This window comes from Peromyscus californicus, unplaced genomic scaffold, assembly GCF_007827085.1.
Source record: "Peromyscus californicus insignis strain IS unplaced genomic scaffold, ASM782708v3 Scaffold_10__1_contigs__length_136768540, whole genome shotgun sequence".
In the NCBI taxonomy this organism is placed as follows: domain Eukaryota; kingdom Metazoa; phylum Chordata; class Mammalia; order Rodentia; family Cricetidae; genus Peromyscus; species Peromyscus californicus.
In genome coordinates, this window is record NW_026294391.1 from 64104453 (window position 1) to 64126387 (window position 21935).

The window sequence follows — 21935 nt, forward strand, 5'->3', positions numbered from 1 at the left end:
AGAATAATAGGGGTCGAAGAAGGAGAAGAATACCAACTCAAGGGCACAGAAAATATATTCAACAAGATCATAGAAGAAAACTTTCCCAACTTAAAGAAGGAAATGCCTATGAAGATACAAGAAGCTTATAGAACACCAAACAGACTAGACCCCCCAAAAAAGTCCCCTCGCCACATAATAGTTAAACAACTAAACGTACAGAATAAAGAAAGAATATTAAGAGCAGCAAAGGAAAAAGGCCAAGTGACATATAAAGGCAAACCCATCAGAATAACACCCGATTTCCCAATGGAGACTTTGAAAGCCAGAAGAACCTGGACAGATGTAATGCAGACACTAAGAGACCATGGATGTCAGCCTAGACTAATATACCCAGCAAAACTTTCAATCACCATAGGTGGAGTGAACAAGACATTCCATGACAAAGCCAGATTTAAACAATACTTATCCACAAACCCAGCCCTACAGAAAGCACTAGAAGGAAAATTCCAACCTAAGGAAGTCAGATACACCCTTGAAAACACAGGCAACAGATAAAGCCACAGCAGTAAACCCCAACGTATAGAAGTACCCACACATCACCACCAAAAAATAACAGGAATGAACAATCACTGGTCATTAATTTCCCTCAATATCAATGGACTTAATTCACCTATAAAAAGACATAGGCTTACAGAATGGATACGAAAGCAGGACCCATCTTTCTGCTGCATACAAGAAACACATCTCAAATTCAAAGATAGACACTACCTAAAAATAAAAGGCTGGGAAAAGACTTTCCAATCAAACGGTCTTAAGAAACAAGCGGGTGTAGCCATCCTGATATCCAGCAAAATAGACTTCAAACTAAAATCAATCAAAAGAGATCAAGAAGGGCATTACATACTCATCACAGGAAAGATCCACCAAGATGAAGTCTCAATTCTAAATATTTATGCCCCAAACACAAGGGCACCCACATATGTAAAAGAAACATTACTAAAGCTTAAATCACATATAAAAACCCCACACATTAATAGTGGGAGACCTCAACACCCCACTTTCACCACTGGACAGATCTCCCAAATTGAAACTTAACAGAGAAATAAAGGACTTAACTGATGTCATGACTCAAATGGACTTAATCGATTTCTACAGAACATTCCATCCTAACAAAAAAGAATATAACTTCTTCTCAGCACCCCATGGAACCTTCTCTAAAATTGACCACATACTTGGCCACAAAACAAATCGAAACAGATACAAAACAATTGGAATAACCTCCTGTGTTCTATCAGACCACCATGGTCTAAAGTTGGATTTCAACAACAACAAAAACTACAGAAAACCTGCAATCTCATGGAAACTGAATAATACCCAACTGAATCACCAATGGGTTAAAGAAGAAATAAAGAAAGAAATTAAAGACTTCCTAGAGATCAATGAAAATGAAGACACCACATATCCAAATTTATGGGACACTATGAAAGCAGTACTAAGAGGGAAATTCATAGCACTAAATGCCCACATAAATAAGTTGGAGAAATCTCACACTAGAGACTTAACAGCATACCTGAAAGCTCTAGAACAAGAAGAAGCACAGTCTCCCAGGAAAAATAGACGCCAGGAAATTATCAAAGTGAGAGCTGAAATCAATAAAATAGAAACCAAGAGAACAATACAAAAAATGAATGAAACAAAGAGTTGGTTCTTTGAGAAAATCAACAAGATAGACAAGCCCTTATCCAAACTAACCAAAAGACAGAGAGAGAGCATCCAAATCAACAAAATCAGAAATGAAAAGGGGGACATAACAACAGACATTGAGGAAATCCAGAGAATCATCAGGTCATACTTCAAAAACCTATATTCAACAAAACTGAAAAACCTAAAAGAAATGGATAACTTTCTGGATAGGTACCACATACCTAAGTTAAATCAAGACCAGATAAACTATTTAAATAGTCCAATAACCCCTAACGAAATAGAAACAGTCATTAAAAGTCTCCCAACCAAAAAAAGCCCAGGACCAGATGGTTTCAGCGCAGAATTCTACCAGATCTTCAAAGAAGAGTTAATACCAATACTCTCTAAATTGCTCCACACAATAGAAACAGAAGGAACATTACCAAACTCCTTCTACGAGGCTACAATTACCCTAATTCCTAAACCAAACAAGGATACAACAAAGAAAGAGAACTACAGACCGATCTCCCTCATGAACATTGATGCAAAAATACTCAATAAAATACTGACAAACAGACTCCAAGAACACATCAAAACAATTATCCACCATGATCAAGTAGGATTCATTCCAGGGATGCAAGGGTGGTTCAACATACGAAAGTCCGTCAATGTAATACACCATATAAACAAACTCAAAGAAAAAAACCATATGATCATCTCACTGGATGCAGAAAAGGCATTTGACAAAATCCAACACCCCTTCATGATAAAGGTATTGGAGCGATCAGGAATACAGGGAACATACCTAAACATAATAAAGGCAATTTACAGCAAGCCAACAGCTAACATCAAATTAAATGGAGAGAAACTCAAAGCAATTCCACTAAAATCAGGAACGAGGCAAGGCTGTCCACTCTCCCCATACTTATTCAATATAGTACTTGAAGTTCTAGCCAGAGCAATAAGACAACATAAGGAGATTAAGGGGATACAAACTGGAAAGGAAGAAGTCAAGCTTTCCCTATTTGCAGATGACATGATAGTATACTTGAGCGACCCCAAAGATTCCACCAAGAAACTGATACAGCTTATAAACACCTTTAGCAACATAGCAGGATACAAGATCAACTCAAAAAAATCAGTAGCCCTCCTATATACAATGGACAAAGAAGCGGAGAAGGAAATCAGAGATACATCACCCTTTACTATAGCCACAAATGACATAAAATACCTTGGGGTAACACTAATCAAGCAAGTGAAGGACCTATATGACAAGAACTTTAAGTCCCTGAAAAAAGAAATTGAAGAAGATGTCAGAAAATGGAAAGATCTCCCATGCTCATGGATAGGCAGGACTAACATAGTAAAAATGGCAATCTTACCAAAAGCAATCTACAGATTCAATGCAATCCCCATCAAAATACCAACACAATTCTTCACAGACCTGGAAAGAATAATACTCAACTTCATATGGAAAAACAAAAAACCCAGGATAGCCAAAGGAATCCTGTACAATAACACAACATCTGGAGGCATCACAATCCCTGACTTCAAGCTCTACTATAGAGCTACAGTAATAAAAACAGCTTGGTACTGGCATAAAAACCGACATGTGGACCAATGGAATCGAATTGAAGACCCTGACATTAATCCGCACACCTATGAGCATATAATTTTTGACAAAGAAGCCCAAAGTGCACAATGGAAAAAAGAAAGCATCTTCAACAAATGGTGCTGGCATAACTGGATATCAACATGTAGAAGGCTGCAAATAGATCCATATCTATCACCGTGCACAAAACTTAAGTCCAAATGGATCAAGGACCTCAACATAAATCCAGCTACTCTGAACCTGCTAGAAGAGAAAGTAGGAAGTAGTCTTGAACGCATTGGCATAGGAGACTACTTCCTAAATAGAACACCAGTAGCATAGACTCTGAGAGAAACAATCAATCAATGGGACCTCTTGAAACTGAGAAGCTTTTGTAGAGCAAAGGATACGGTCAACAAGGCAAAGCGACAGCCTACAGAATGGGAAAAGATCTTCACCAACCCCACATCTGACAGAGGACTGATATCCAGAATATATAAGGAATTCAAGAAATTAGACATCAAAATGCCCAACAGTCCAATTAAGAAATGGGCTATAGAACTAAACAGAGAATTCTCAACGGAGGAAACTCAAATGGCCGAAAAACATTTAAGGAACTGCTCAACATCCCTAATCATCAGGGAAATGCAAATCAAAACGACTCTGAGATACCACCTTACGCCTGTCAGAATGGCTAAGATCAAAAACACTGAAGACACCTTATGCTGGAGAGGATGTGAAGCTAGGGGAACTCTCCTCCACTGCTGGTGGGAATGCAAGCTTGTACAACCACTTTGGAAATCAATATGGCGCTTTCTTAGAAAATTGGGAATCAATCTCCCCCAAGATCCAGCTATACCACTCTTGGGCATATACCCAAGAAATGCTCAACCACACCATAAGAGCACTTGTTCAGCTATGTTCATATTAGCATTGTTTGTAATAGCCAGAACATGGAAACAACCCAGATGCCCTTCAACTGAAGAATGGATAAACAAAATGTGGTACATATACACAATGGAATACTACTCAGGAGAGAAAAACAATGGCATCATGAGGTTTGCAGACAAATGGATGGATCTAGAAAAAAATCATCCTGAGTGAGGTAACCCAGACTCAGAAAGACAAACATGGTATGTACTCACTCATAGCAGGATACTAGACATGAAACAAGGATGACTTGTCTGCTACTCACATCACCAGGGAGGCTACCTGGAAAACAGGACCCCAAGAAAGACACAGGGATCGCCCAATGACAGAGAAATGGAATGAGATCTACATGAACAGCCTGGACATGAGTGGGGGGTAATGAAAGGTGAGGGTTGAGGGAAAGAGAGCTTGGGGGAGCGGGAGATCCCAGCTGGATCAACAACAGAGAGGGAGAACAAGGAATAGGAGACCATGGTAAATGAAGACCACATGAGAATAGGAAGAAGCAAAGTGCTAGAGAGGCCCACAGAAATCCACAAAGATACCCCCACAACAGACTGCTGGCAATGGTCGAGAGACAGCCCGATCTGACCTACTCTGGTGATGGGATGGCCAAACACCCTAATTGTTGTGCTAGAAACCTCATCCAACTACTGAGGGATCTGGATGCAGAGATCCATGACTAGGCCCCGGGTGGATCTCTGGGAGTCCAATTAGCGAGAATGAGGAGGGTTTATATGAGTGAGAATTGTTGAGACCAAGGTTGGATAAAGCACAGGGACAAATAGCCAAATGAATGGAAACACATGAACTATGAACCAATGGCTGAGGGGTCCCCACTGGATCAGGCCCTCCAAATGGGTGAGACAGTTGATTGGCTTGACCTGTTTGGGAGGCATCCAGGCAGTGGGACCAGGTCCTGTGCTCATTGCATGAGTTGGCTGTTTGAAACCTGGGGCCTATGCAGGATTGCTTGGCTCGGCCTGGGAGGAGGGGTCTGGACCTACCTGGACTGAGTCTACCAGGTTGATCTCAGTCTGTGGGGAAGGCTTTGCCCTAGAGGAGATGGGAATGCGGGAGGGGGGGGCGTTGGGGGGAATGTGAGGGGGACGGGAGGGGGGAGAACAAGGGAATCCGTGGCTGATATGTAGAACTGAATTGTATTGCAAAATAAATTAAAAAAAAAAAAGAAAGAAAGAAAGAAAGAAAGAAAGAAAGAAAGAAAGAAAGAAAGAAAGAAAGAAAGAAAGAAAGAAAGAAAGAAAGATGGAGTGCAGCATTATGGAAGTAGAATACTTTTTACATTTCACTAGAATGTAGTTAAAATCTGAAGAAGTTTTTGATAACTAAGATGGTGTGGGAGGTGGAATATGTGCAAGTCTCTATCTTTGATCCCAAGAACAACAAGATGTCAGACTAAAATTGAAACATACCAGTAGTATCATTATGCTGAATTAAATGATAACAAAAAAATGAATTAACATGTGAAGTTTTTTAATATTTAAGAGTGTGTTGTCTAAAGCAGACATTCTATGTTCAAACTTCATATACATTAAAGATGAGAAAATGGGGAAACCAAACTAGGAAAAAGAATCTACTATAACTATTCTAATTTCAGATAAAACTGACTTTAAAATAGAAACTGTTATTAGTTAAAAGTAGGGAAATTTATTATAATTGAAAATGTTTCCAATCTAGAAGATATAACAACTGCAAACACATCCAGTTAACAGCATAGCACAAACATAAAGGAAGCAAAACCAATCGAAAATAGACAAATGCCAATAATGGTTCAAAAATGGTTATAGTGTTTATAAAACTCATATAGAACAAATAACTAAAGCACAAAGAATGAATTGGAAAAGTTGAACGTTGTAAGTAAACATACCAAACATACATCCAGAGACCAAACCACTAAACAACAAAATACTCATTTTTTGCACACATCAAATACTCTTCAGAACAAACTAAAATTTGAGCCATTTAAGCCTCCCCAAATTTAAAATAAATTAAATTCATATAAAAGTTGTCATCTGATAACAGTTGGGTGGAATTAAACATCAAAATGGAAATGAACAACAATATATTATGTATTTCAAACCAACTGAAAGAGGAGGAGACAAAATGCCTGAATAGGGAGGCACAACAGTCACAAGGAAGGGAAGTGACAGGTATGTAGGACACTTTAAATGAGTGACCAAGGGAGAACAATAGGAATGAGTAAATGGTAGAAATGTGTCAGATTCGGAGATCTGAGATAAAAGCATATGAAGAAAAAACAAAGTATTTGAGTATCTGTCACCTCTTCTCCATAGATGGGGCAGGGAGAGTCCCATTTTTGCCAGGATAAACATGAAAGAAAAAAATACCACTCCCAAAAATGTCTCAGTGTAGATGCTAATAGCCTCACTACCAGGAAGTTTCCCATTCCTCTCAGGCTGTCCAGCACTTAGGTAAATAACCTTAAGAGTACACAGTAACCCTGCTTTAAAAAATCATCTCACATCTATTGATAGTGAAACTCGGGGTCCTCAGTCCTTAGTCTTGGAACTAGTCCATCTTTGAAATTAGTCAGGAGCTAGCTTTTATCTTAATTTGGGGTAACTTAGGGTTTAGAAACCACAGAATATCCTGATCTCCAGGAGTCCACAAACATTTTTACTTCACTGTCTCAGGTGTATGTTTCGCTGCCTTGTGAACCCAACGTGGCCCAGCAGTGATTGTAACTCAAGCCACATTGACTGCCTGCATTGTAGAGGAGGAGTACTGTGACACAGAGGAAGCAAAAAGCCAACCTTTATAAAAGAGTCAGGCAGCTTGCTCTCTAATAACAAATACATGGTCAGCAATGTGTGTACTCGGGCCAATACAGTGCTGAAGGCATGATTACATTATATACAAATATAGTTACTAGTAACCTCTCCTCCTAATCCAAGGGCAGGTTTGGCATGAACACAGACACACTGAGAGAACGTTTGTGACTCCATAACTCTGGCTGTCGCTGTCCCTCTGAGCATAGTCCCTCATACAACTGACCAGAGAACAATTTTGCCAGACTGCAGTCTTGCTCCCAAGGAAGTATTACAATTGAACAAGTTGGGCTAAGAAAATGCCTACATCCAACCATAAGCTCACCCTGAGCATGAGCACACAGAGCAAAAAGACACCCCTAAGAGAATTTCCCCCAGCCCGAAGTGCATGTTCAGCCCCAGGGATGCACTGGCAAATGTGGCAGATAGGAACATTGTAATTCCTCCAGCCATTGACTCCATGTTATTCCCACTGCTGTCTCACCTCTACAACTAGTTTAAACTTCAGCCAGGATAGAGTGTAGGACAACAGAAAGATGCTTCAACTCCTATTATCACCTCTTCTTCTACGCAGCATCTGAGCCCACACCACTGACTATTCAGAGAATATATACTTCAGGTCCCTCAACAACATTTCTGGTTCTGGCAATGCCAAGAACCCTTCCATTAGTGGAGTTGGCATAAGCTGTGACTGAGAAAACCACTATAGAATTATCAAAATAATGAGCTTCATACACTCATTGTTCTCTACATCTTTCTCCTTGAGCTGCTAGAATGACCCCACCTTTGTATGAGCCACAGAGAAGGATTCTTTCTGAATTTGCCAATGATCTCTGTGTCCAATAACTTATCGATATCTGCAGTAGCCATGGAGAGACTGAACTACTGGGGTCCAGCAAGTGTCAAAGTCAACACAAAACTTCAAGACATGACTGTATGATAAATCCACAAATTTAGAGTACTATCCACATGGCCAGGCATGGTAGTACATACCTTTAAACCCAGCACTGGAGAGGCAGAGGCAAATAGATCTGTGTGTTCAAGGCCAGTTTTGTCAACATAATACATTCCAATACAATGAGTTCCAGTCCAGCCAGGGCTACATAGTGAGACCTGTCATGCATACAAAAAAGAGTAACACCCCAAATACAATTGGTGGAAATATATGATTTATCAAATGTTCAGATTTTAAAATAATCAGAGCAATATGGCAGGGTGGAGCCAAGATTCTATGATGTTTTACACATAATTAATTTCTGACAAGAGATTTCAACAATATTATTTGTGTTAAAATTATTGATAAAATATTTAAAATTATGGTTACTAAAAATCTCAGTGATCTTCCTGCCTCCTCTTCTTCTGTGTTCCCTGAGTCTTGGGAGAGTGATAGAGGAGCTCCTGAGGCCCCATCCCTAGCTATGGAGTTATTTTGGCAATTGATGACTGTTGAAGAAGGACAAGTCAGTTTTTTCAGATTGTGGTCCCTGGTACACTGTCCATGTTTCAGCGAACAACCCCACATATGTGCATATGGGCAGCACTCCTTATACTCGGTGAACTAAAAATACAAAAGGAGGATATGAAAGTTGGGGAGTGCTGGTTAGCTTTTGTCGAAGTTAGGTAATGACAACTGATCAATTGCTTTACAGAGTGGACTGGGGGCAGTCTGTGGGGCCATTTTCTTAATGACTGCTGATGTGGGAGGGCCCAGCCCACTCCTGACAAGGCGTCCCAGGTTATAAAGAAGGCAAAGTGAGAAAGCCTTGGAATTCAAGCAAGTAAGCTGCATTCCTATGTGATCTCGGTTTCAGTCCTTGCCTGCAGATCCTGCTCCGAGTTCTTTCTTGGATTTTCCTTAATAATAAGCCAAATAAAAACTTTCCTCCTCAAAGATTATTTGGGTCAGGGTTTGTCATAGGAACAGAAAAACAAATTAGAACAGGTAATGGGAAATATAGTGGATGGCATATCTCAAAGAAGTAAAGAGGATATTTGAAAAACATCAAATGAAAACCTACTATATACTACATAGTCATAGAAGAGTTTAATTGGGGTTACTGTGCACAGGGGATTATATTCATCCCAGAAGCCACAGATTGTCAAATAAAATGCCCCATGCTAATTGTGAGATACATTCCCTCAAGTTGTTGGTCAGAAGTGTCCTGGAGACCTCTCCAAAAGAATACAGGCTATTGACATTGTTATGTGTCATCCACCAGAACTTGATGGTAAGACAGTATTGCTGAGGGCATTACACACATTGGTCACAAGAAATGGAAGAATTAAGTTGTTCCTGACCAAGAAGTTTCCTCCCTGCTGGCTAGTTTTGATAGTACTGGAAGATGCTATGTAAGCTACCAGGAGAGAAGAACTTCTACTCTCTTACCTAGGTGTGAACCTTTTGAATTACAGTAATGACCAGTGTCGCTCATAGACCCATGGGTGCAATAGGAGTATGAATGCTATGGGAGTAATCAGCTACTTTCTGCTTGGATTTAAGATCCATTCCACAGGAAGAAACCCATGTTTGACACATAAATGTGGACAAGAACCCACAGTAGGAATCTCACAAGCCCCAGAGGTAAACCTACGACTATTTTTCTGCTAAATGGACATAGTATCAAACTGCCTTCTATATGTGTTTCTCTCTATCTGTAGATTACTGCATCTCTCAGACCTTGTCAAAAAGTTTCTTTGTAGAATAGACAGTGGTTAGTGCAGAAACTCACAACTGGTCCAAGTTCAAAGTATTAATGTCAAGGAAGTCCTCAGCCACAAATGGGACATCTGTATCACATAGCCCCAGGTTCAGGGACCATCTGAGAAGAAGGATCAGAAAGATTATAAGAGCCAGAGGTCAGGAAGCACTGGAGTGTCTTCTAGACATGACAAGATTCAAGAGCTCACAGAAGGAGTGGTTGCCTTAACAACATCTGTGTAAGAACAAGACAGACACCATTCTAACATGGAGTGGGAAAGGGGTTTATGAACCCCCACCTATAATTGAAGATCTATGGACAGTTGGTGGATTCTAGGGCAAGGAGAGTCAGTTTTCTTTAACGGTGTGGCCCCTGATAAGTCAACCTGGCTTTATTAGTTGATTCCATAGCTAGAAGTACATGTGAAACACAAATTAGGTTTAATCAAACCTATTTAAAAGACAAGAAAGTGAAATTAAAAGGGGTTAAAAGGAAGTGGGATGTATCTGGGTAAAGTTAGTGGGAGAAGTTGGTGGCAAATAAGATCAAAATACATTGTATGGAATTTTATATTTTTGGTTGTGAGCCTAGCCTTTAACGGCTGAGTCATCTCTCCAGCCCATATGGAATTTTAAATGAATTAATAAAAGTTTAAAAATACATTACATACATGTATGAAATTCTCAAAGAATAAAATAAGTTCTAAATACTCAATGAGATTCAAAAGAAAATAAATGAAATCAGGAAGACCATACAGAATACAAAGTTATTCATCCAAGAGATAGAGATTTTTAAGGGAAAAAACAAAGAGATGCTGGAAATGAAGAAAAAAAAAAAACCTTAAAAAATAAGGTTAAGTGTTGTATGAAAGGAGAGAAGGTTAGCACTCCCCTTGACAAGGATGGAAGAGGCCCTTGGGCCTAACAATATACATACGGTTAAGGCATTGCCACCTCCCTCATGGCATCTAAGTACTGTTTTTATTGTTTAATTTCATTTCGTGCAATGTATTTTGACTATTTTTTCCTGACCCAACTACAACCCACCTCATAGAAATAGTTCTAGTCACTACCAATATTTTCATTATTGGATTCATTTTTTTTTTTTTTTTGGTTTTTCGAGACAGGGTTTCTCTGTGTAGCTTTGGTGCCTTTCCTGGAACTCACTTGGTAGCCCAGGCTGGCCTCGAACTCACAGAGATCCGCCTGGCTCTGCCTCCCGAGTGCTGGGATTAAAGGCGTGCGCCACCACCGCCCGGCTATTTTTTTTCTGTATGTTCTAAAGTCTTCCTTCTGGAAGCATATGATAGCTCATTTTAAAAGAATTTTATTAATAGCATTGCACATAAATAACCTTGTATATTAATAAATTGTACTCACACAAATTCATGTTTTCTCTCACAAAAAACACAACAAAACAAAATATCATATATATATATATACATATATATGTGTATATATATGTATATATATATATATATATGATAATGAAATGACCATTTACAGAGAAGGGAAGAATAAGCTGTGAAAAAAATAAATGAAGGAGAAACAGCAAGAGTAAGATATAAGTAAGTCACTAAATGCTTTGCATAATGGATCTGTCAGAATTGAATTTCAAACTAATAGAGTCAAAATCAAAGTCAACTTTGCTTGGCTTTTTCTCTTTTAGCCTGTGATTTACTTTCCAGCAATTTAGACTCAAATAAATAGTTCTAGTCACTGCCAAAAAAAGGTTAAAATAAACCAAGATAAACCATGTATAAGAAATAAAATAATAGATATTATAAATATTATATTAGAGAGAAATAAAATGCACACTATAACATGAGTAAAAATCAATGAAACCAAAAGGCAGTTCATTGTAACGTTCAACACAGTGAGATTCTCCTAGACATCCTGGACACACAAAACCTCAGAAGCCTCAAATGACTAAAGTCAGTAATGAACAAGGGGTCCCAAACAGTGACAGTGGAATTGAAACAAAGGAAACACTACACTCACATGTGTATGGAAACAAAGTAAGCAAGTTCAGCAAATAGAAAATATTTTAAGGACACAAACTTCAGAAAATAAATCAAAATTGAAAATCCATACAGACATAAACATATTGTGGTAGCAATTTAAGAATAGCCCTCGCCGGGCGGTGGTGGCGCACGCCTTTAATCCCAGCACTCGGGGGGCAGAGGCAGGTGGATCTCTGTGAGTTCGAGGCCAGCCTGGTCTCCAAAGCGAGTTCCAGGAAAGGCACAAAGCTACACAGAGAAACCCTGTCTCGAAAAACCAAAAAAAAAAAAAAAGAATAGCCCTCAAAGAATATACTATACCCAGAAGTATAAAATATAGAACTTTAGTAAACATGAGGATTGGAAGGAAAAAAGGAAGTAGGAGGGAGGGACGAATGGAAGGAAGGAAAGCAGAAGAAAAGAAGAGGGAGATATGGGGGAAAGATTGATTTCTTAACTTATTCTCCATGGTTAAAATTACCTTATACTAAAATTAGGCAAAGAGGTCACAAAACATAAAACTGTAGAGTAATATCCATTATATAGACATATACAATTCCAATGAAATACTGGGAAATCACATACAGAAGCATATACCGCAGGATATACACATTGAAAAAGTGGAATATATGCTATGAATCTAAGATTGTGAGCAGGTTGTATTTTTAGATATAAGAATACACACGCATGTGCAGACACACACAGACACACAATTAAAGAGAAAGAGGCCATGAATTTGAAAGAGAGCAAGAAGGGTATATGGCAGAGTTCGATGGGCAGGACGGGAATGGAGGAATAATGTAATCCCCAAAAAATTAAAAGAAATATTTTTAAAACTGTAGGTTCCACATAAAAGGAAAACGTCAATGTAATGTGCCATATTAACAAAGGACAAAGACATGTAGAACTGTTTTCAGAATTCTACAAACAAATGCATATGCAAACAAATTATGTGAGTTTAGAAAACAATAAATATACAAATTGTAAACATTTTCAAACAGCATTTTCCAAATTCTGCCATTATTTTGTGATTTTAAAAAGAAATAACTTTTTTAAGACTCGGAAGGAACAATCACCACCTGATGAAGGATGCCTATGAACAACTTCTAGCTCACAGGGAAGGACTGACACCATTTCCCAGTAAGATATGGATGAAGACATGTGTGGATACTTTTGTCAGCTTAATTCGACATTGTACTGGAGGTTCTGGCCAGGGCCATTATGCTAGAAAACAAAATTAAGCACATTCATATTGGAAAAGAAAAATTAAAACTATTCCCATTGGTAAATAAGATTCTGTTGAATAAATTTAATAAAAAAATTGCTAGACTTCTACAGTAAAGACTACAAAACAGCATTGAAAGAAATTTTTATATGTCTTTTCCAAATAAACACAAAATTGTGGCTGATAATCACAAGCTTATAGTAGGGCAGCTTCAATACTGTTTTAATATATTTTCTGGCTTTACACTAGGTCTTATGACCATGAAGAATGTTATTGGTGGGACATAAGGAGCATTTCGGTGTTTATAAGCCTAGGTCTCAGGAAACCCACACTGGCTTTAAAAAAAAAAAGATTGGTTTTTGATGGTGATGCTCACATTAAATTCAGATGACAAATTAATCAGTGTGGTTTAAATGACTGGTTTTCTGAGAAGAAAAAGAGGCAAAATGTCTTTCCTTGTAGGTAAGAAAGGTGGATCTATCACCTACCCCCTACCTATAGAACTTGCAGATGTATTTGCCTATTATAATTAAAATAATAAAATGCACTTTGTGATTATGCAGAAAATTTAGGATTTAAACACAAATGTTAGAATTAGAATGCTTCAAAATAAGAGGAGATAAGTAAAAAGCAAAGTGCTCATGTCACCCTTAGTGAAATTATTTTTAGTCTATCATATTCAGATTACAGATCAGCATCTCTCATAACTTAAAATAGCCCACCATTGTTTTTTCCTATAAATACTTTTGGGTCTCAAAGCTCTTCTCTTTGCTCAGATTAAAACGCTTGGAAGGGTAACAACATCCTCTCCATTCCTCCAAATTACCAGAGCACCCACCAAATTCTTAGGGGCCTGCCTCTTTAGAGGCCTAAGGTCTTGATGGTAGTATCATAGTGTGACAATCTTTCGTATCTTAGTCCCAGAATGAAGAATGTCTTGAGTGCTTGTAAAGGATTCCTGTTAACTCTTGGTATGGCTTAATTTCTGAAGTCACAAGAGAAGTATTGAGAAATGAAGAAAAAAAAAGAGCTAGGAAGAATCGCTTTGGGAGACTCAAATAAAAACATTAACTTATGTTGCAGAATAATCCACAGGTATTGATAAAGGAATTATTTATTTAGAAATTATTTTGGGAAGAACAACTCACTAAACAGGATAGGCAAATCCATCATAGTGTCCTGGAAGCCTGATGGTCTGTCCCATGCCACTTCTGCTGCCTGAGTCAGTCCCCACCATCCAAGTCCTCAAGAGAGAACAGAACAAGGTGTATGTGCCCTTCAGGTCTTAAGGGTAGCCCCAAGGCCACGCCTTAGGGGCTGGTTCTTCAAGGTCGTAGGTAGAACAGGTATCCACTACAAACTTACCCAGAAAAGCTTCACAAAACCACAATAGGAACTATGGTGGGTATAAGGCACCACTGACAGTCTTGTCCCTTATTAACCAAGAAATAAATGGAATGCACTTTGTGACAACCATAAAACAAGACCTAGAATGCAGTAGAATCAAATCAATTTGTATAGATAGACTTTAAAAATAGAATACTCTTGACAACTCTGGCAGTTTAGAGACTGAATCTCTCCTTAAAGGCCCATGTGGTAAACAAAAGCTTGATGCCTAGTGTGATTTTTCTATAGAAGGGATAGGACAATTGAGAGGCAAGGCCTATGCGGTGTGTTTGAATTATTGGGTCTGGTCCCTTGAAGGTAATGTTGAGACCCAAGCACAATTGTCACTCTTTTACTTCTGTAGTATGTAGTTACCTGGGCAGTTCACCCTACACTCTCACCATGATGTGCTGACTCGCCATAGCCATAACAATGGGGCCAATCAGTCATGAACTTTAACTTCCAAATCTCTGAGCGAAAATATTTTTCTTTATAAATGAATTGTAGTTGTGGAAAGCCAACTAACATAATAACCATGCCCTTCTTAGATAATAGGTGGTTAACAGAATTCACAAGGACTTAACTTTTATTGTTATTTTAAATGTTCAATAAATAATGAAGTTTAGTTTGTAAGTACTGGGAAGGACAGAAAGGCCCATATCTGCTGTGAGAGGACCATTCTGTATTCTGTGAATGTATGTTGCTCTCACTGGTTGATAATAAAAGCTGATTTGGCCTATAGCCAGGCAGAATAGGCTGTGTGCGAAAGCCAAATGGAGAGACAGGTAGAGGAAGAGTGCAGTTGTGGGAGACGCAAGCCAGCTGCCCAAGGAACAAGATGTCAAAGGATTGGTAAGCCCCGGGTCACATGGTAATGCATAAGTTAATAGAAATGGGTTAATTTAAATGTAAGAGCTAGTTAGTAATAAGCCTGAGCCATCATCCAAACATTTATAATTAATATAAACCTCTGTGTGATAATTTGGAAGTGGCTGCAGGTTGGGGTGGGACAGAGAAAAGTCTCCGTTTACACATGTCCTTTCCTGGTGGATTTATTAAGGATGCAGTTTCTGTCATATTAAATTAAGGTGACTTCACTGGGGACATGAATGGCTACAGTAGAATCTACAGGTTTCTATAAAGTAACACAGACTCATTGAATGAAATACTATGTATTATAAGTAAAATATTAATTCATTAATTAGCTATTATAATCTGTTGCTCTTCAAAAAGCCCATATGAAGAAGGTAATTATACAAGCTATATGGAGAAAACATCTGATATATACATATATGAAAAGGTGGTCAATTTTGTTAGTTATCAGGGAAATTACAAATGATAAGCAAAGTGGAAAAAATTAGAAGCATGAAATACTGGCAATGATGCAGAGAACTTGAATTTCTCCTTCTTTACTTTTAAGAATGTAAAATGGTATAGCCATTTAGTTTATTATTACATAAAACTTTAAATGAGAAATTACCATTCTATCCAATTTCCCTGGGTATTTACATAAGCAAAGTGAAAACTTAGGTTCACACAGTGTCCTGGCATGAATGTTCTTGGCAGCTTTACGCATTATAGCCCCAAACTATAAAGAATTCATATGTCCTCTCATAGGTGAGGTGTTTAACAGTAATTTGTACCAGGAAACACTATTTGCACTAAAAAGAATCAAACTACTGCACTAATACATGTAACAATTTGAATGGATCGCCAGGAAGTGATAGAGTGTGCAACAAGTCCATTTCAAATTATGACCAAATGTGAATTCTGCTTATGACATTTTTTATATATGAGTGAGATTTAGGGTGGTGGAAGGCAGGCAGATGTGACTGTAAAAAGGCATCAAAGGTAAATTTGAGATGATGAGACTAATTTGTGCTTTGTTTTTATTATTATTAATTAAATTCATTTTCAGATAATTTCTCACTTGTATGCCGTGCCCACCAATCATTCTTACCCCCACCTTTCTATCAACCCTGTCAGCACTGCTTCCTATAAATCTTTCCCTCACATTCATTTTGTTTTGTCACTCACAGAAATGAACCAGTGCTACCTGTGTCACCAAAGATTTGGAGCTGTCTGTTGAATCCCAGTAGATTAAGTAGTGCATACAACAACTAAAGCCAGTGGTTCCCCTCTATCTCAGCTTCTACTCATAGTTCATCCAATAAAGGATAGGGGTCACTGAGCCCCTCCCGCTTCCTTGACTTACAGCTGATTGGGCAGGTCTTGTATGAGTTCAGTGTGATAACTACAGGTGTTGTTAATTAATAATTGTTTTTAAAACGTTTTTTAACATTTATATATTTATTAAGTGAGGCAGAAATCACCACAGAGAGCTTGTGTGTTAGAAGACACCTGCAGGGGTTCATTTTCTCCTTCCATCATGTAGGTAGTGGGGATCAAACTCAGGAAGATCATACACACTGAACCTCTCATCAGCCCTGCTCTGTATTTTGGATGTATTGCTGCTATCCAAATATTCACATGAATTCAAGTTGTATAGATTGTCTAATTAAAACTTGGAAAATATGAATAAAACCATTGGATTGTATCAACTGTAATATGTCTATATACTGGTTGGGATATTACATCAGATTTTTATAAACACACAGACACACAACTACTGCTGGAAGAAACTAAGTCAAGTATTCGTAAAATTTTGACACAGGAAATTTTAATTTTTTTCAAAATTTAAACATAGTCTTTAAAAAACATCTAACAGGATGAAAAGGGTGTTTCAGCTGGAGCTAAGAGGTAGAGCATTGTCTAGCATTCATGAGGTTTTGGATACAATCTGTAGTAAGGGAAAAATTCACCTTTAAGGAAAAGGATATCATGAACACTGCAAGTATTTTTCCTGTATGAAATTTGTGTGGTAGGTAAGTTTTAACTGGCCCTCCTCATTACTCTGTAACTACAGTCATTGTGTTTCACTGGGTATATGTCTTTGAGCAGTGAAGAAACATGTGCCCTCTGTGACTCTCTACAGAAAAGGAGAAAGCAATTTTAAAAATATATGTTCAGTGCTCTAGGAACATGATTGGTAATCAACATCTTGCTCTCTCTGACCCAGTATTAACAGTTGGTTGCTTTCCTCATCATAGTCATTGTTCTATTGATAAATCACATAAAGGTGATTGTTGCAGAAGTTTTGTCCTTTATGGGTATCTGCCTGTCAGTGTGGTTTTAATCTCTATAGATTTATAAGAATGGGGAAGTACGCATGAAAAATATCATGTTTGTGTGTGCACCCATGTGTTTCATATTCATGTGCATGTACCATATCCTGCAACCCATATTAGAGGAAACATATTAAAGAAGATTATCTATAGTGAGGCGTCTCTCACTACCCTGCAAGCAACTGGGTCTCTATAATGCATGTGCCACAACTATCAATGGGCTAAGAAAGGAGCATCACTAGAGCCCAGAAGTTTGACGCTTTAGCATGGCTAACATTATGGATATCTCCCTCAAAGCAAACCAATCAACTAACAAGTAAATACTAAATGGCACAACATGCGGAATAAAGGTGAAGAACAGCATTAAAGGGGTCCCCTTGCTGTCAGATGAGGTGATGGTGGGTGGAAAGACAAGTTTGCTCCCATGGGCCTAGGACAATTAGTAACAGAAACAGTCATTTATTTCTTCCAGAAATTTATTTTAGAAAGAAAGCAAGGGAACCACTTGGTGGCAGTAAAATATAATCCTGAAGTTTGAGTTCATTCTCCATATTGTTATTAACTTTTTTAGAAAAATATGATTGGATTTGCTAGGACAAGAAACAAAGGACAGGCTTACAGTAGTGTGACAATGTCTTGATCGTGTTATCTAACCCTGTGAATGTTTTTGCTTTTATTTTTTTCTGGATGAGGACTATGTTTCAGTCCCAATATTCTTCGATGAGCATGGAAAAATGAATATAGAGTAAACTGTGCTCTGTTTTCTGTCAGGAAACTTGAGTTACCCTCTGCCATTTCTGGGATGTCCCTAATCTGACTCCAATAAACACAGGCTTTACCTCTTCCCTCCTAGGTCCTTTAAAAACATCCTCTTCAGTCCTGTGTATTCTTTCCCAAGCAGACTGAAATCCTTGATATTTTGACTCTCTTAAATAAAAAAAAAAAATTCAAAAAAAAAAAAACAACTTGTACATCCATCTTGAAGGAATTGAGCTGGAACTGACCAGGAAGATTCCTCCATGAAGATGAGATCTCATAATATCAGAAAGTGCTATGCAAACCACTAAGAGAGAAAATCAATTAGTTGTCCTACCTAACTGCAAAGCCTACAAACCACCACAATGATAAGCCTAGGAAGATACCACTGGTAAAATGGAGACACCTTTACCTTGGAGGTAATCCAGTTAATTGGACTTGAGACCTACTCCTCAGGGGAGAATTCATGCCTGGCACTGTAAACTTCGACAACTGGCAGTGGCTGGAGGGGGCATAGGCCCTAGATGAGAATCAGCTGCTGCCCTTTAATTAAACCAATACAATACCTGACCATATTTTCATACTTATCTTTATACTTACAGATAAATGAAGCTCTTACCCCTCATCACAGAAGCTTTTTTTTCTTACAACACATGAAGACTATGACAGAGCTCCATAACTGGCCAAAATGCAATGAATAAAAGACTATAGTGTGCCCATCCCCAACTGAAACATCAGCATCACAACCCCAACATCTAAGGCTTAAGGTAAATCATGCTAAAGGAGAGAGAAAAATTGTAAGAGCCAGAGACCCAGGATGCCTCCTGCTAGATAATGGACCCTAGACATGACAGGGAAACTGCACCAATGAAAATTCAACACTATCATTGCCTAAATAAGAACCGCATAATGGCAATACCAGTTGACATGTCAACATGTGTGAAGGAAATTTCCCAATGTCCCACCCCTAGATGAAGAACTACAGACAATCAATTGCTCCTAAGAGAGGTAAAAATTAGTTTTCTCTGTAGACAAGCTCCCTGATAGTTAGTGATATATTGTATACCCTAATAAAGCTTGCCTGAGGATCAGAGGACAGAGCCAGCCACTATATTAGACATAGAGGTCAGGCAGTGGTGGCACACACCTTTAATCCCAATACTTGGGAGGCAGAGATCTGTCTGGATCTCTGTAAGTTCAAGGTCACCCTGGACTACATGAGATTGACTCAGTCTAGGAGAGAAACAGGACCAGTCAGTGGTGGCTCACACCTTTAATCCCAGCACTTGAGATCTGATGCCTTTGCTTGGAAAGCACACATGCCTTTAATCCCAGGAAGTAATGTGGCAAGGTAGAGAAAGGTATATAAGGTATGAGGAAACAGGAACTCACTCTATTTAGCCTGAGCAATTTGTAGAGGTAAGAACTAGTGGCTGACTGTTCTGCTTTTCTGATCTTTCAGCTTTCACCCTGATACTGGCTCTGGGTTTTTTATTGACCATCTAAGATTCAAGCAACACTAATAGGTTATCCAATCCCAAGGTATGTGGTCAGCCTTACATACATGTACAAGTGCTGTGGGATGTTCTGTATGGCAAATGTGTTGCTAATTAGTCAATAAATAAAACACTGATTGGCCATTGGCTAGGCAGGAAGTGTAGGCGGGACAAGGAGGAGAATAAAGCTGGAAAGTGGAAGGCTGAGTCAGAGACACTGCCAGCTGCCATGATGAGAAACAGCATGTGAAGATGCCGGTAAGCCACGAGCCATGTGGCAAGGTATAGATTAATGGAAATGGATTACTTTAAGCTGTAAGAACAGTTAGCAAGAAGCCTGCCACGGCCATACAGTTTGTAACCAGTATAAGTCTCTGTGTTTACTTGGTTGGGTCTGAGTGGCTGTGGGACTGGCAGGTGAGAGAGATTTATCCTGACTGTGGGCCAGGCAGGAAAACTCTAGCAACAAATGGCGTCCAACGTGGTGGCAAGAGTTTCCACCTAAAACCTGAAAAAAAAGATTCTAAAACGGAGCTAAAAACAGCTTCCTAATTGTCTCTCTCAAATGAGCGGCAGCTGCCGGTTTGAGCTACTGGCGGGTTCCTAGCATGTGCGCTCGACCTGCCCCCGTATGGCGGGAATGAGGCCTCTGCAAGTGGCACATTAAACTGCATTGTGGATTTAGCCTTTGCTAGTACAAAACAAAAAAAGAGGTTTCTGGGCTACATGCTGCTTGGATAAAAGCATAGACCCACGATGGCTCCCAGAGCTGGCGGTAAGCATACTGCCGCCATGTTGGGAAGCTGAGGTGGGCGGAGCCAGCAGCCACAGCTGCTGCAGCTTAAAGCAATAGATTCACAATAAGACAGATTCAGATGTAATAGTTTAAAATGTGTGTAAAATATACGTAGGCTTAAAAGAGACAAAAAAGATGATATATAGAGTTATAGAAGCAAATACATAGTTTTAAAAAATAAAGTCTTTAAAGAGACAGTAAAATTAATATTAAAAATAAGCCACATAAAGATGAGTATTACACAGAGAATCTGGATTGTGTTGTCTTTGGGATTTTTAACTGCAGAAAAACATTTGATTGTAAAAGCTGTTGAGTTATGCCAAAATGTATATTTTAAAGATACCTTGACTTCAAAATTTGGATATAAGGATATGTTGCTTTGGAAAAGAGTCTCTTTTGTTTCCACAGAAAGCCAGAGGCTATGGATTTGTTCAAGATTAAGATACATCAGGTTTGACCAGCCAAGACCCCCTGAAAGGTCTCCGATGACACCATGGCCCAGATGATCCAACATCCAGAACGATTTGAAGGCAACTGGCTCAGACAATACACCCTCATGGACTATTCCATAATTCTAAAATTTTCTTTGTATCCCCACAAGATACAGCGCCCCCCTCCAGCAGGAAGTAGTAAGAGAAGCTACGCCCAAATTCCCAAATTATATGTAATTTTACTTTGTTAAGGTTAAAACCTTCCTTTTTGAAAAAAAAAAATGGGGGAAGTGCTGTGGGATGTTCTGTATGGCAAATGTGTTGCTAATTAGTCAATAAATAAAACGCTGATTGGCCATTGGCTAGGCAGGAAGTGTAGGCGGGACAAGGAGGAGAATAAAGCTGGGAAGTGGAAGGCTGAGTCAGAGAGACACTGCCAGCCGCCACGATGAGAAACAGCATGTGAAGATGCTGATAAGCCACGAGCCATGTGGCAAGGTATAGATTAATGGAAATGGATTACTTTAAGCTGTAAGAACAGTTAGCAAGAAGCCTGCCACGGCCATACAGTTTGTAACCAGTATAAGTCTCTGTGTTTACTTGGTTGGGTCTGAGTGGCTGTGGGACTGGCAGGTGAGAGAGATTTATCCTGACTGTGGGCCAGGCAGGAAAACTCCAGCTACATACAAGTGATAAGTACTGAACAGAATCAAGCATTATATATGTAATATAAATAGTAATTAAAGGAGAGGTCGTGAATTTAAAAGGGAGTGGAGGAAATGCAGTAGGGAGAGAGAGCAGTGAAAATGATGTTAATATAGTACTCATGTATAAGATTATCAAAACAAAATTTTTAATTTAAAAGTTGTATGTCTTTCTGTGTATTCTTTTACACAGCTCCAATTAAGCACCTTTAGCCAGAGTCTATACTTCTTTTTTAGAACTTAACTAAAAATCAACAAG

At 38.7% G+C, this 21935-nt stretch overlaps 1 non-coding gene across 1 annotated transcript; it reads left to right on the top strand.

Moving 5' to 3' along the window:
- The first annotated feature begins 10552 nt into the window (after window positions 1-10552).
- LOC128118257 (U6atac minor spliceosomal RNA) lies at window positions 10553-10678 on the top strand. Its single transcript, XR_008221083.1, has one exon. It is a non-coding gene; the product is annotated as a U6atac minor spliceosomal RNA (small nuclear RNA).
- Window positions 10679-21935: the final 11257 nt, after the last annotated feature.